Source organism: Ranitomeya imitator, chromosome 5 (assembly GCF_032444005.1).
Source record: "Ranitomeya imitator isolate aRanImi1 chromosome 5, aRanImi1.pri, whole genome shotgun sequence".
Taxonomy (NCBI): Eukaryota; Metazoa; Chordata; class Amphibia; order Anura; family Dendrobatidae; genus Ranitomeya; species Ranitomeya imitator.
This window is the reverse complement of record NC_091286.1, coordinates 622,012,606-622,028,065: the sequence shown is the minus strand read 5'-3', so window position 1 is coordinate 622,028,065 and position 15,460 is coordinate 622,012,606. Positions and strand designations below refer to the sequence as shown.

The 15,460-nt window shown below is 44.2% G+C and overlaps 1 protein-coding gene across 1 annotated transcript in view; it reads left to right on the top strand.

Moving 5' to 3' along the window:
• Positions 1-15,460, top strand: part of MBOAT2 (membrane bound O-acyltransferase domain containing 2) — a 312,770-nt gene that overhangs the window by 17,901 nt on the left and 279,409 nt on the right. The gene's annotated exons all lie outside the window — the stretch shown is intronic.

Genomic DNA, 15,460 nt, shown 5'->3' with positions numbered 1-15,460 from the left:
ATTTAGCTTACAAATACGGAGGTAAAAATACTGACCAAATAACATGTGAACGAGGTCTAATACAGGAGGAGATGACACAAAGGTATATATTATATACAGGAGGAGATGATACAGGGGAGATGACACACTGGTATATACAGGAGATGACACAGTTGTATAATATATATAAGGGAGATGACAAACATGTATATACTGAGGAGAAAGAGGTGCGAGGTAAAAGAGGTGTGAGGTGGGAAAATGAGAGATGTGAGGTGCTATAACTAACCATGGATATTTACTATGCCCAGGCAACGCTGGGCTCTTCAGCTAAATATAATATATATATATGTATATATGTATATGTATATATATATATATATATATATATATTTATTATTATTATTTATTGTTATAGCGCCATTTATTCCATGGCGCTTTACATGTGAGGAGGGGTATACATAATAAAAACAAGTACAATAATCTTAAACAATACAAGTTATATATATATATATTTGTCTAAGGGTCACTTCCGTCTGTCTGTCTGTCATGGATATTCATTGGTCGCGGCCTCTGTCATGGAAATCCAAGTCGCTGATTGGTCTCGCCAGCTGCCTGGTCGCGGCAGCCATGACAATCAGCGGCGGCCACAGTCCGATTAGTCCCTCCCTACTCCCCTGCAGTCAGTGCCCGGCGCCCGCTCAATACTCCCTGCAGTCAGCGCCCGCTCCATACTCCCCTTCAGTCACCGCTCACATAGGGTTAATGCCAGCAGTAACGGACCGCGTTATGCCGCGGGTAACTCACTCCGTTAACACCGCTATTAACCCTGTGTGACCAAGTTTTTACTGCCTATGCAGCATCAATACTAAAAAGATCTAATGTTAAAAATAATAAAACAAAAAACCTGCTATTCTCACCTTCTGTAGTCCGACGATGCGCTCGCAGCTGCTGCCAGCTTCCCTTCCTAGAGATGCATTGCGAAATTACCCAGAAGACTTAGCTGTCTCGGGAGACCGCTAAGTGATCTGGGTAATTTCGCAATGCATCCTGGGAACGAAAGATGGTGGCAGCCGCGCGCGCATCGCCAGAGGTTCGCTGGATCCCGCCGGCGGGTGAGTACGGTATGTAGTTATTTATTTTTTTTAACAGGGATATGGTGCCCACACTACTGTATACTACGTGGGCTGTGTTAGATACCGCGTGACTGCTATATACTACCTGGCCAGTGTTCGATACAATGTGGGCTGTGTTCTATACAATGTGGGCTGTGTTCTATACTGCGTGGGCTGTTATACTATATTGCTGCTATATACTACGTGGCTGTGTTCTATACTGCGTGCTATATACTATGTGGCCACTGTTAGATACTACGTGGGCTGTGTTATATACTATGTGGCTGCTATATACTGCGTGGGCTGTGTTATTTACTGTGTGGCCTATATTAACGCATCGGGTATTCTACAATATGTATGTATATAACAGCCACATGGTATATACCAGAGGTGTCAAACTGCATTCCTCAAGGGCTGCAAACAGGTCATGTTTTCAGGATTTCCTTAGTATTGCACAGGTGATGGAATCATTCTGTGCAGGTGATTAAATTATCACCTGTGCAACACAAGGAAATCCTGAAAACATGACCTGTTTGCAGCCCTCGAGGAATGCAGTTTAACACCTCTGGTATATACCACAGGCCACATAGTACTCCTATATACTACGTGGCCTGTGCTATATACTATGTGGCTGCTATATACGTACGTACGTACATACATACAGTTGGAGCGCCCCCAGACGCAGTGCCGCGGGGTACTCTGTACCGGTCCTCTCTGTCTCAGTTCTGAGGTTGTCACGGTGGCTGGACCCCATCCGTGACCCTGCTAAGGGGCGTCCAATAAAAGGGGTGATGAAAGTTTGTCAAGGGTTCGTGACGCCACCTGTGGTATTCGGTCAGGGTGACCGACGCTGCTTAGGGGTCCGCTGGGGTGATGGAATGGCAGCTAGATGGTATACCTTCCCACAGGTGAAGTATGTCCCCAGGGCTTCCCAGTAGTGTAGGTGGCGATGGTGTGAGGCGCAGTTAATAACGAGGACACAGGGTTGCAGTCTCTTTACCTTTTTACTGAAGACTTCGGGATCCGCAATCCAGAGCACTGCTAACAGGCTGTCTGAGACCGGCCGGTCCGAAGGCACATCCAGAGTTCCCTTTGCAGGTGGAAATCAGTGCCTACCAACTAGCGCCTGTGTGTTGTAGTCCTTCCCTGCTAAGCATTCGGGATAGTCCTCACAACTTTCGTATTTGTTCTTTCTCTTCTCCGTCCCCCAAGTTTATCTGGCTAGGATGCACCCATATGACGGGTAGGCTCGGAGCTATTCTGGGACCCTAGAGACGCCCCTCTCCACGTTTGCCCCCTATGCCTGCTTAGGTGATTTAAGGTGGACAGCCAACCTATAATCAACTGTCCTGCCTCTGTTTAAAGTAATGCTTGAAGTCTGTTACTTCCTCGGCGTTCCGGCTACGCGCCTCAGTAGGATGTTGCCGATCTCGGGGCACCGACTCCTACTGGTTATCTCCTTGTGCTGCAATTTAGTTTCTCACTTCTCCACAATATCCTTTGCTTCGTGTCCTTCCTTAGGATGCCGCCGCAAGGTAGTGCAGGCGCGGCTCCGTAACGATCTGTCCTTTCTGCTAGGTACCTGCCAGGAACCCACCCCTGACAGGTCCTCCCTGGAGCTCTCCCAGGCTGCGTTCTGTTCTCACTTCCTATCCAACCCCCAGTTTTACCAGTCTGATGTGTGGCCTAATGCATAGTGCCTTTTGCTTCCCCTGGTGGCCGGAGTGTGGAGTGTGAAGTGTAATGTGTGACTGTGATACCTGGTCAGGTGAACTCCTTTAGTGCAATCAGACATAACATCACTCCCCTTAGTGGCAGAGCGACATTACTGCAATGACCAGGACTCTGGGGCGCTGCACATACATATTCTAGAATACCCGATGCGTTAGAATTGGGCCACCATCTAGTCTACTATATAATAGTCTAATGGTCACTTCCGTCTCTCTGTCACGGATATTCATTGGTCGCGGCCTCTGTCTGTCATGGAAATCCAAGTCACTGATTGGTTGTGTCAATGGTCGTGGGCGTTTTGCCACGACCAATCAGCGACGGGCACAGTCCGGCGGCAAAATGGCCGCTCCTTCCTTCCCTCAGTCAGTGCCTGCTCCATACTCCCCTCCAGTCAGCCCTCACACAGCGTTATAGGCAGCGTTAACCCCTTTTGACATTGGACGTACTATTCCGTCCATGTGGGGTGGGCCCTAATTCCCAAGGACGGAATAGTACGTCCATCGTGATCGGCCGCGCTCACGGGGGGATCGCGGCCGGGTGTCAGCTGCCTATGTGCCAGGAGCGGTCACGGACCGGCCCCGGCACACCGTGATCAAACATGATCGCGATGTGCCGGCGGTACAGGGAGCAGGGAGGGGGCTCCCTGCGGGCTTCCCTGAGCCCCCCCGCAGCAACGCGATGTGATCGCGTTGCTGCAAGGGTCTGCCTACCTCCCTCCCTGCCGCGGCATCCGGGTCCTGCAGGGAGGGAGGTGGCCTCAAAGAACCTGCTCAGAGCAGGCACTGTGAAGCCTGCAGTGCTGCAAGTCAGATCGGTGATCTGACAGACTGCTGTGCACACCGTCAGATCATCGATCTGTGATGTCCAACCCCCCCCCCCCCCCCCCAAAGTAGAAAAGTAAAAGAAAATTTTCCAAATGTGTGTTAAGGAATAATTTTTTTTTTTTTTTTAATCTAAATAATAAAAAAAACAAACAATAAAAGTACACATATTTAGTATCGCCACGTCTGTAACAGCCTGACCTATAAAACTGGCCCACTAGTTACCCCCTTCAGTAAACACCGTAAGAAAAAAAAAAAACGAGGCAAAAAACGCTTTATTATCATACCGCCGAACAAAAAGTGGAATAACACGTGATCAAAAAGACAGATATAAATAACCATGGTACCGCTGAAAACGTCATCTTGTCCCGCAAAAAACGAGTCGCTATACAGCATCAGCAAAAAAAATAAAAAAGTTATAGTCCTGAGAATAAAGCGATGCAAAAATAATTATTTCTTCTATAAAATAGTTTTTATCGTATAAAAGCGCCAAAACATAAAAAAATGATATAAATGAGGTATCGCTGTAATCGTACTGACCCGAAGAATAAAACTGCTTTATCAATTTTACCAAACGCGGAACGGTATAAACGCCTCCCCCAAAAGAAATTCATGAATAGCTGGTTTTTGGTCATTCTGCCTCAAAAAAATCGGAATAAAAAGCGATCAAAAAATGTCACGTGCCCGAAAATATTACCAATAAAAACGTCAACTCGTCCTGCAAAAAACAAGACCTCACATGACTCTGTGGACCAAAATATGGAAAAATTATAGCTCTCAAAATGTGGTAACGCAAAAAATATTTTTTGCAATAAAAAGCATCTTTTAGTGTGTGACGGCTGCCAATCATAAAAATCCGCTAAAAAAACCCTCTATAAAAGTAAATCAAACCCCCTTTCATCACCCCTTTAGTTAGGGAAAAATTTAAAAAATGTATTTATTTCCATTCTCCCGTTAGGGTTAGGGCTAGGGTTGGGGCTAGGGTTAAGGCTACAGTTAGGGTTAAGGCTACAGTTAGGGTTGGGGCTACAGTTAGGGTTGGGGCTAAAGTTAGGGTTAGGGTTTGGATTACATTTACGGTTGGGAATAGGGTTGGGATTAGGGTTAGGGGTGTGTCTGGGTTAGAGGTGTGGTTAGGGTTACCATTGGGATTAGGGTTAGGGGTATGTTTGGATTGGGGTTTCAGTTATAATTGGGGGGTTTCCATTGTTTAGACACATCAGTGGCTCTCCAAACGCGACATGGCGTCCGATCTCAATTCCAGCCAATTCTGCGTTGAAAAAGTAAAACGGCGCTCCTTCCCTTCCGAGCTCTGCCATGCGCCCAAACAGGGGTTTACCCCCACATATGGGGTATTAGCGTTCTCAGGACAAATTGGACAACAACTTTTGGGGTCCAATTTCTCCTGTTACCCTTGGTAAAATAAAACAAATTGGAGCTGAAGTAAATTTTTTGTGAAAAAAAAGTTAAATGTTCATTTTTATTTAAACATTCCAAAAATTCCTGTGAAGCACCAGAAGGGTTAATAAACTTCTTGAATGTGGTTTTGAGCACCTTGAGGGGTGCAGTTTTTAGAATGGTGTCACACTTGGGTATTTTCTATCATATAGACCCCTCAAAATGACTTCAAATGAGATGTGGTCCCTAAAAAAAAAAAATGGTGTTGTAGAAATGAGAAATTGCTGGTCAACTTTTAACCCTTAACTCCCTAACAAAAAAAAATTTTTGGTTCCAAAATTGTGCTGATGTAAAGTAGACATGTGGGAAATGTTACTTATTAAGTATTTTGTGTGACATATCTCTGTGATTTAATTGCATAAAAATTCAAAGTTGGAAAATTGCAAAATTTTCTAAATTTTCGCCAAATTTCCGTTTTTTTCACAAATAAACGCAGGTAATATCAAAGAATTTTTACCACTATCATGAAGTACAATATGTCTCGAGAGAATCACCGGGATCTGTTGAAGCGTTCCAGAGTTATAACCTCATAAAGGGACAGGGCAGAATTGTAAAAATTAGCCCGGTCCATAACATGCAAACCACCCTTGGGGGTAAAGGGGTTAATGGACCGTGTTATGCCACGGTTTAACGCACTCCATTAATGCAGCTATTAACCCTGTGTGACCAACTTTTTACTATTGATGCTGCGTATGCAGCATCAACAGTAAAAAAAATCTAATGTTACAAATAATTAAAAAAAAAAAAAAAGTTATTCTCACCCTTCGTGTCGCGCTGTCCTCGGCAGTGCAAGCGGCAGGTTCCGGTGCCAAGGATGTTATGCGAGAAGGACCTTCCATGATGTCACGGTCATGTGACCGTGACGTTATCACAGGTCCTGCGCTCATACCAACCCTGCGACCAGAAGCTGCCGCGTGCACCGCACACAGGCTCCAGGACTTCAAGAGGCCTTCGGAAGGTGAGTATATGTTTGTTTTTTATTTTAGTCTTTTTTTTTAACCACGCATATAGTGCCCACATTGCGCTATACTGCGTGGGCTGCATTATATACTACATGGCTGCTATGTACTACGTGGGCTGTGCAATATACTGGGTGGGCTGTGCAATATACTGGGTGGGCTGTGCAATATACTGGGTGGGCTGTGCAATATACTGGGTGGGCTGTGCAATATACTGGGTGGGCTGCGCTATATACTGCGTGGGCTGCGAGACTCTTTTGCCTGGGGCCCTCAAAAACCAGCAGCTGGCCCTGGCTTCACTGATTGTTCGGGCCACCATCTATATATATAATTGTCTAAGGGTTTTTCCGTCTGTCTGTCCTGGAAATCCCGCATCTCTGATTGGTCGAGGCCTGGCGGCCTTGACCAATCAGCAACGGGCACAGTATCGACGTAGATGTCATAATGGTTGCCATGGCGACGATGATGTCATAAAGGTTGCCTCGACCAATCAGCGACGGGCACAGTCTGCCGTGAATTCTGGAATCATCATTGTCCATATATTACGGGGACATGCATATTCTAGAATACCCGATGCGTTAGAATCGGGCCACAATCTAGTGTGTGTGTATATGTATATGTATATCTATATATCTATATATCTATATATCGCACATGGTCACTGAGGACTTGCGCCCGAAAGCCGGACAACCACTTTAAAGAACTCGAGTATGTATAAATCCCATCAGCCTTTGTACCGAAAAGTTTAGTTCTCTGATGCCACTTGTTACATTTTCTGTTGATGTTTATGAAAGTTTGTTTGGCTCCACTATTTCACAAAGACATATTTGTTAATATTGTCTTAAACTTGGGTAAAACTAGATGAAACGGACAGACTTGTAGGAGAGCCTGCTTGCATTGCCATGACCATATCGTTTGTACATTATGAAGATGACAAAAAGCTAATAAAAACCCAACCTGACATCAACATACCCGAATTGTGTAAGTCTTCACAATAATATCTGTAAGTATTAGATTGTAGATTGTGAGCCCTCGCGGGCAGGGTCCTCTCTCCTCCTGTACCAGTTATGACTTGTATTGTTCAAGATTATTGTACTTGTTTTTATGTATACCCCTCCTCACATGTAAAGTGCCATGGAATAAATGACATAATAATAATAATAAAAATAATAATAATAATATTTTCTAATCAATCAAAGTTTGATTTGTCGCCAGAAGATGGTGGCTGTTACTAAGTGCTAACACTGTATTTTTACTAAAAACAGAGGAGTGCTAGGCATTTTTCGGTATCCTGCTTTTCGTGTTCAGATCTTTTCAGTTGGATGTGAGAACAGTGTATAATCTGAAGATAGAAACCTTGTGAGGACAGGCCTGGATGTCAGCTCCTCTCATCCAATCAGCAGTACTAGGAATACTCAGAATGATCCTGATTGGCTGAGCAGCTGTTGTCCTTTTCAGTTGGATGCCTACACAGTATACTGTACATCCTCTCATGACAGTGGTGTTTTAAAAGCACCTAGCTGAAGGATGGCCTGATATTTGCTTTTATCCAAACTTCAAAGCTTAGATAAAATCTGTGAAAAACATTTTCAAAGTTGATTTTTATCTTTAAAAACTGCAGAATTTGGAAGAAGTAGAAGGCGTGAATAGAAAGTTTTGTATGAATAATTCACTGTCGATAAGCATACCTGTCATTTTGGATAGATATTAGGACCAAATAGGACACTTTTGCAGTGACCGCTAACTGACCCAAAAGATACCTGACTCTGTGATCAGAAAATCTAGACTGTCTCGCAGAGATGTGCCTGATGTGTGGCGTCATGAATGCAGACCTTCCCATAATGATGCAATTAACACTGACCACTAAGGAAGCCACCTTCCGAAATTCTGTAGATCGGTCCTATTGGTGTCCCTCTGTCCCATCGTGTCATTAGTGCCTGGTTTGTAAAGGGCTAGTCTATTGTTTTTATACAAGTTTGGGATCAAACTCGCCTATTTAAATACAGTGGCATGTAAGTTTGGGCACCCCTGGTCAAAATTGCTGTTATTGTGAACAGTTAAGCAAGTTGATGATGAAATTGTCTCCTAAAAGGGATAACGATGACACATTTCCTCTGTATGTTAGGCACAAATATATACAGTGGGTACAGAAAGTATTCAGACCCCTTTAAATTTTTCACTTTTTTTCATTGCAGCCATTTGGCAAGTTCAAAAAAGTTCACTTTTTTTTTTTTTTTCCTCATTAATGTGCAGTCTGCACCCAATCTTGACTGGAAAAAAAAATGTAGGAATTTTTGCAAATTTTAATAAAAAAGAAACTGAAATATCACATGGTCATAAATATTCAGACCCTTTACTCAGACACTCATATTTAAGTCACATGCTGTCCATTTCCTTGTGATCCTCCTTGAGATGGTTCTGCTCCTTCATTGGAGGCCAGCTGTGTTTAATTAAACTGATAGGACTTGATTTGGAAAGGCACACACCTGTCTATACAAGACCTCACAGCTCACAGAGCATGTCAGACCAAATGAGAATCATGGGGTCAAAGGAACTGGCCAAGGAGCTCAGAGACCGAATTGTGGCAAGGCACAGATCTGGCCAAGGTTACAACAGAATTTCTGCAGTGTTCAAGGTTCCTAAGAGCACAGTGCCCTCCATAATCCTTAAATGGAAGACGTTTGGGACCACCAGAAGTCTTCCTATACCAGGCTGTCCAGCCAAACTGAGCAATCATAGGAGAAGAACCTTGGTGAGAGAGGTAAAGAAGAACCCCAAGATCCCTGTGGCTGAGCTCCAGAGATGCAGTAGGGAGATTGGAGAAAGTTCCATTAAGTCAACTATCACTGCAATTCTCCACCAGTCGGGCCTTTATGGCAGCGTGGCATGACGGAAGCCACTCCTCAGTGCAAGACATATGAAAGCCCGCATAGTTTGCTAAAAATCACAGGAAGGACTCCCAGACTATGAGAAATAAGATTCTCTGGTCTGATGAGACGAAGATAGACCTTTCTGGTGATAATTCTAAGCGGTATGTGTGGAGAAAACCAGGCACTGCTCATCACCTGCCCAACACAATCCCAACAGTGAAACATGGTGGTGGCAGCATCATGCTATGGGGGTGTTTTTCAGCTGCAGCGACAGGACGACTAGTTGCCATTGAAGGACACATGAATGCGGCCAAGTACAGAGATATCTTGGATGAAACTCTCTTCCAGATTACTCTGGACCTCAAACTTGGCCAAAGGTTCACCTTCCAACAAGACAATGACCCTAAGCACACAGCTAAAATAACAAAGGAGTGGCTTCAGAACAACTGTGACCATTCTTGACCGGCCCAGCCAGAGCCCTGACCTAAACCCAATTGAGCATCTCTGGAGAGACCTGAAAATGACTGTCCACCAACGTTCACCATCCAACCTGACGGAACTGGAGAGGATCTGCAAGGAAGAATGGCAGAGGATCCCCAAATCCAGGTGTGAAAAACTTGTTGCATCATTCCCAAGAAGACTCATGGCTGTATTAGCTCAAAAGGTTCTACTCAATACTGAGCAAAGGGTCTGAATACTTATGACCATGCGATATTTCAGTTTTTCTTTTTTAATCAATTTGCAAAAACTTCTACATTTGTTGTTTTTTTTTTTTTTTTTTTTTGTCAAAATGGGGTCAGGTGTACATTAATAAGAAAAATTAACCTTTTTTTTTTTTTTTTTTTTTTTTTGAATTTACCAAATGGCTGCAATGAAGCGAAGTGAAAAATTTAAAGGGGTGTGAATACTTTCTGAACCGACTTTAATTTCCAAATTGGGGTCAATTGAGGTGGATTCTGCTCTCCTGATACTTTGAGGCTTTGTATATGGAGTCTGGAAACTATGCTACATAAATTTTGTTCTGAGAGTCACGCCGTGTGGCAGAACAGTACTGTACAGCCAGCCACATATGGGGTATTGCCACTTTCATGAGAAATTGAGTAACAAATCTTATGGTCATTTTTACCCTTTTTTTTTTTTTTTTTTTTTCCTTGTGAAAATGTAAAATCTGGGGCTGAGACCACATTTTAGTGATTTTAACCCCTTCATGACCCAGCCTATTTTGACCTTAAAGACCTTGCCGTTTTTTGCAATTCTGACCAGTGTCCCTTTATGAGGTAATAACTCAGGAACGCTTCAACGGATCCTAGCGGTTCTGAGATTGTTTTTTCGTGACATATTGGGCTTCATGTTAGTGGTAAATTTAGGTCAATAAATTCTGCATTTATTTGTGATAAACACGGAAATTTGGCGAAAATTTTGAAAATTTCGCAATTTTCACATTTTGAATTATTCTGTTAAACCAGAGAGATATGTGACACAAAATAGTTAATAAATAACATTTCCCACATGTTTACTTTACATCAGCACAATTTTGGAAACAACATTTTTTTTTGTTAGGAAGTTATAAGGGTTAAAATTTGACCAGCGATTTGTCATTTTTACAACGAAATTTACAAAACCATTTTTTTTAGGGACCACCTCACATTTGAAGTCAGTTTGAGGTGTCTATATGGCTAAAAATACCCAAAAGTGACACCATTCTAAAAACTGCACCCCTCAAGGTACTCAAAACCACATTCAAGAAGTTTATTAACCCTTCAGGTGCTTCACAGCAGCAGAAGCAACATGGAAGGAAAAAATGAACATTTAACTTTTTAGTCACAAAAATTATCTTTTAGCAACAATTTTTTTATTTTCCCAATGGTAAAAGGAGAAACTGAACCACGGAAGTTGTTGTCCAATTTGTCCTGAGTACGCTGATACCTCATATGTGGGGGTAAACCACTGTTTGGGCACATGGTAAGGCTCGGAAGGGCGCCATTTGACTTTTTGAATGAAAAATTATTTCCATCGTTAGCGGACACCATGTCGCGTTTGGATAGCTCCTGTGTGCCTAAACATTGGCGCTCCCCCACAAGTGACCCCATTTTGGAAACTAGACCCCCCAAGGAACTTATTTAGATGCCTAGTGAGCACTTTAAACCCTCAGATGCTTCACAAATTGATCTGTAAAAATGAAAAAGTACTTTTTTTTTCACAAAAAAATTCTTTTCACCTCAATTTTTTCATTTTCACATGGGCAGTAGGATAAAATGGATCATAAAATTTGTTGGGCAATTTCTCCCGAGTACGCCGATACCTCATATGTGGGGGTAAACCACTGTTTGGGCACTCGGCAGGGCTCGGAAGGGAAGGCGCGCCATTTGACTTTTTGAATGGAAAATTAGCTCCAATTGTTAGCGGACACCATGTCGCGTTTGGAGAGCCCCTGTGTGCCTAAACATTGGAGCTCCCCCACAAGTGACCCCATTTTGGAAACTAGACCCCCCAAGGAACTTATCTAGATGCATATTGAGCATTTTAAACCCCCAGGTGCTTCACAGAAGTTTATAACGCAGAGCCATGAAAATAAAAAATAATTTGTCTTTCCTCAAAAATGATTTTTTAGCCTGGAATTTCCTATTTTGCCAAGGATAATAGGAGAAATTGGACCCCAAATATTGTTGTCCAGTTTGTCCTGAGTACGCTGATACCCCATATGTGGGGGTAAACCACTGTTTGGGCGCACGGCAGGGCTCGGAAGGGATGGCATGCCATTTGGCTTTTTAAATGGAAAATTGGCTCCAATCATTAGCGGACACCATGTCACGTTTGGAGAGCCCCTGTGTGCCTAAACATTGGAGATCCCCCAGAAATGACCCAATTTTGGAAACTAGACCCCCAAAGGAACTAATCTAGATGTGTGGTGAGGACTTTGAACCCCCAAGTGCTTCACAGAAGTTTATAACGCAGAGCCATGAAAATAAAAAAATTTTTTTTCTCAAAAATGATCTTTTAGCCTGCAATTTTTTTATTTTCCCAAGGGTAACAAGAGAAATTTGACCCCAAAAGTTGTTGTCCAGTTTCTCCTGAGTACGCTGATACCCCGTATGTGGGGGTAAATCACTGTTTGGGCACATGCCGAGGCTCGGAAGTGAAGTAGTGACATTTTGAAATGCAGACTTTGATGGAATGCTCTGTGGGCGTCACGTTGCGTTTGCAGAGCCCCTGATGTGGCTTAACAGTAGAAACCCCCCACAAGTGACCCCATTTTGGAAACTAGACCCCCAAAGGAACTTATCTAGATGTGTGGTGAGCACTTTGAACCCCCAAGTGCTTCACAGACGTTTACAACGCAGAGCCGTGAAAATAAAAAATCATTTTTCTTTCCTCAAAAATGATGTTTTAGCAAGCATTTTTTTTAGATTCACAAGGGTAACAGGAGAAATTGGACCCCAATAATTGTTGCGCAGTTTATCCTGAGTACACTGATACCCCATATGTGGGGGTAAACCACTGTTTGGGCACACTTCAGGGCTCGGAAGTGAGGGAGCACCATTTGACTTTTTGAATACGAGATTGGCTGGAATCAATGGTGGCTGTTATGGCAGGCAATCGGGCAACACAGCGTGCAGTAATCAGCGCACATACAGAGATCTGGCAATAACCAAAAACAATAGGACGAGCTCTGAGACGTGGAATCTCTGTAGACTGCAGTACCTGATCTATCCTCACACAACTATAAGCAGCAGTGGATTGCGCCTATCAACTACCTATGCAACTCGGCACTGCCTGAGGAGCTGACTAGCCTGAAGATAGAAATACAAGCCTGACTTACCTCAGAGAAATACCCCAAAGGAATAGGCAGCCCCTCACATATAATGACTGTTAGCAAGATGAAAAGACAAACGTAGGAATGAAATAGATTCAGCAAAGTGAGGCCCGATATTCTAGACAGAGCGAGGATAGCAAAGAGAACTATGCAGTCTACAAAAACCCTAAAACGAAAACCACGCAAAGGGGCAAAAAGACCCACCGTGCCGAACTAACAGCACGGCGGTGCACCCCTTTGCTTCTCAGAGCTTCCAGCAAAAGTTAATAGCAAGCTGGACAGAAAAAACAGAAAACAAACTAGAAGCACTTATCTAGCAGAGCAGCAGGCCCAAGGAAAGATGCAGTAGCTCAGATCCAACACTGGAACATTGACAAGGAGCAAGGAAGACAGACTCAGGTGGAGCTAAATAGCAAGGCAGCCAACGAGCTCACCAAAACACCTGAGGGAGGAAGCCCAGAGACTGCAATACCACTTGTGACCACAGAAGTGAACTCAGCCACAGAATTCACAACAGTACCCCCCCCTTGAGGAGGGGTCACCGAACCCTCACCAGAACCCCCAGGCCGACCAGGATGAGCCACATGAAAGGCACGAACAAGATCTGGGGCATGGACATCAGAGGCAAAAACCCAGGAATTATCTTCCTGAGCATAACCCTTCCATTTGACCAGATACTGGAGTTTCCGTCTAGAGACACGAGAATCCAAAATCTTCTCCACAATATACTCCAATTCCCCCTCCACCAAAACAGGGGCAGGAGGCTCCACAGATGGAACCATAGGTGCCACGTATCTCCTCAACAACGACCTATGGAATACATTATGTATGGAAAAGGAGTCTGGGAGGGTCAGACGAAAAGACACCGGATTGAGAATCTCAGAAATCCTATACGGACCAATAAAACGAGGTTTAAATTTAGGAGAGGAAACCTTCATAGGAATATGACGAGAAGATAACCAAACCAGATCCCCAACACGAAGTCGGGGTCCCACACGGCGTCTGCGATTAGCGAAAAGCTGAGCCTTCTCCTGGGACAAGGTCAAATTGTCCACTACCTGAGTCCAGATCTGCTGCAACCTGTCCACCACATAATCCACACCAGGACAGTCCGAAGACTCAACCTGTCCTGAAGAGAAACGAGGATGGAACCCAGAATTGCAGAAAAATGGAGAGACCAAGGTAGCCGAGCTGGCCCGATTATTAAGGGCGAACTCAGCCAACGGCAAAAATGACACCCAATCATCCTGGTCTGCAGAAACAAAACATCTCAGATATGTTTCCAAGGTCTGATTGGTTCGTTCGGTCTGGCCATTAGTCTGAGGATGGAAGGCCGAGGAAAAAGATAGGTCAATGCCCATCCTACCACAAAAGGCTCGCCAGAACCTCGAGACAAACTGGGAACCTCTGTCAGAAACAATATTCTCAGGAATGCCATGTAAACGAACCACATGCTGGAAGAACAAAGGCACCAAATCAGAGGAGGAAGGCAATTTAACCAAGGGCACCAGATGGACCATTTTAGAAAAGCGATCACAGACCACCCAAATGACCGACATTTTTTGAGAAACGGGAAGGTCAGAAATGAAATCCATCGAAATATGTGTCCAAGGCCTCTTCGGGACCGGCAAGGGCAAAAGCAACCCACTGGCACGTGAACAGCAGGGCTTAGCCCTAGCACAAATTCCACAGGACTGCACAAAAGCACGCACATCCCGTGACAGAGATGGCCACCAGAAGGATCTAGCAACCAACTCCCTGGTACCAAAGATTCCTGGATGACCGGCCAGCACCGAACAATGAAGTTCAGAGATAACTTTACTAGTCCACCTATCAGGGACGAACAGTTTCTCGGCCGGACAACGATCAGGTTTATTAGCCTGAAATTTCTGCAACACTCTCCGCAAATCAGGGGAGATGGCAGACACAATGACTCCTTCCTTGAGGATACTCGCCGGCTCAGATAACCCCGGAGAGTCGGGCACAAAACTCCTAGACAGAGCATCCGCCTTCACATTTTTAGAGCCCGGAAGGTATGAAATCACAAAATCAAAACGAGCAAAAAATAACGACCAACGGGCCTGTCTAGGATTCAAGCGCTTGGCAGACTCAAGATAAGTAAGGTTCTTATGATCAGTCAAAACCACCACGCGATGCTTAGCACCCTCAAGCCAATGACGCCACTCCTCGAATGCCCACTTCATGGCCAGCAACTCTCGGTTGCCCACATCATAATTACGCTCAGCAGCAGAAAATTTCCTGGAAAAGAAAGCACATGGTTTGAACACTGAGCAACCAGAACCTCTCTGTGACAAAACCGCCCCTGCACCAATCTCAGAAGCATCAACCTCGACCTGGAACGGAAGAGAAACATCAGGTTGACACAACACAGGGGCACAGCAAAAACGACGCTTCAACTCCAGAAAAGCTTCCACGGCAGCAGAAGACCAATTAACCAAATCAGCACCCTTCTTGGTCAAATCGGTCAATGGTCTGGCAATGCTAGAAAAATTACAGATGAAGCGACGATAAAAATTAGCAAAGCCCAGGAATTTCTGCAGACTTTTTAGAGATGTCGGCTGAGTCCAATCCTGGATGGCCTGAACCTTAACCGGATCCATCTCGATAGTAGAAGGGGAAAAGATGAACCCCAAAAATGAAACTTTCTGCACACCGAAGAGACACTTTGATCCCTTCACGAACAAGGAATTAGCAC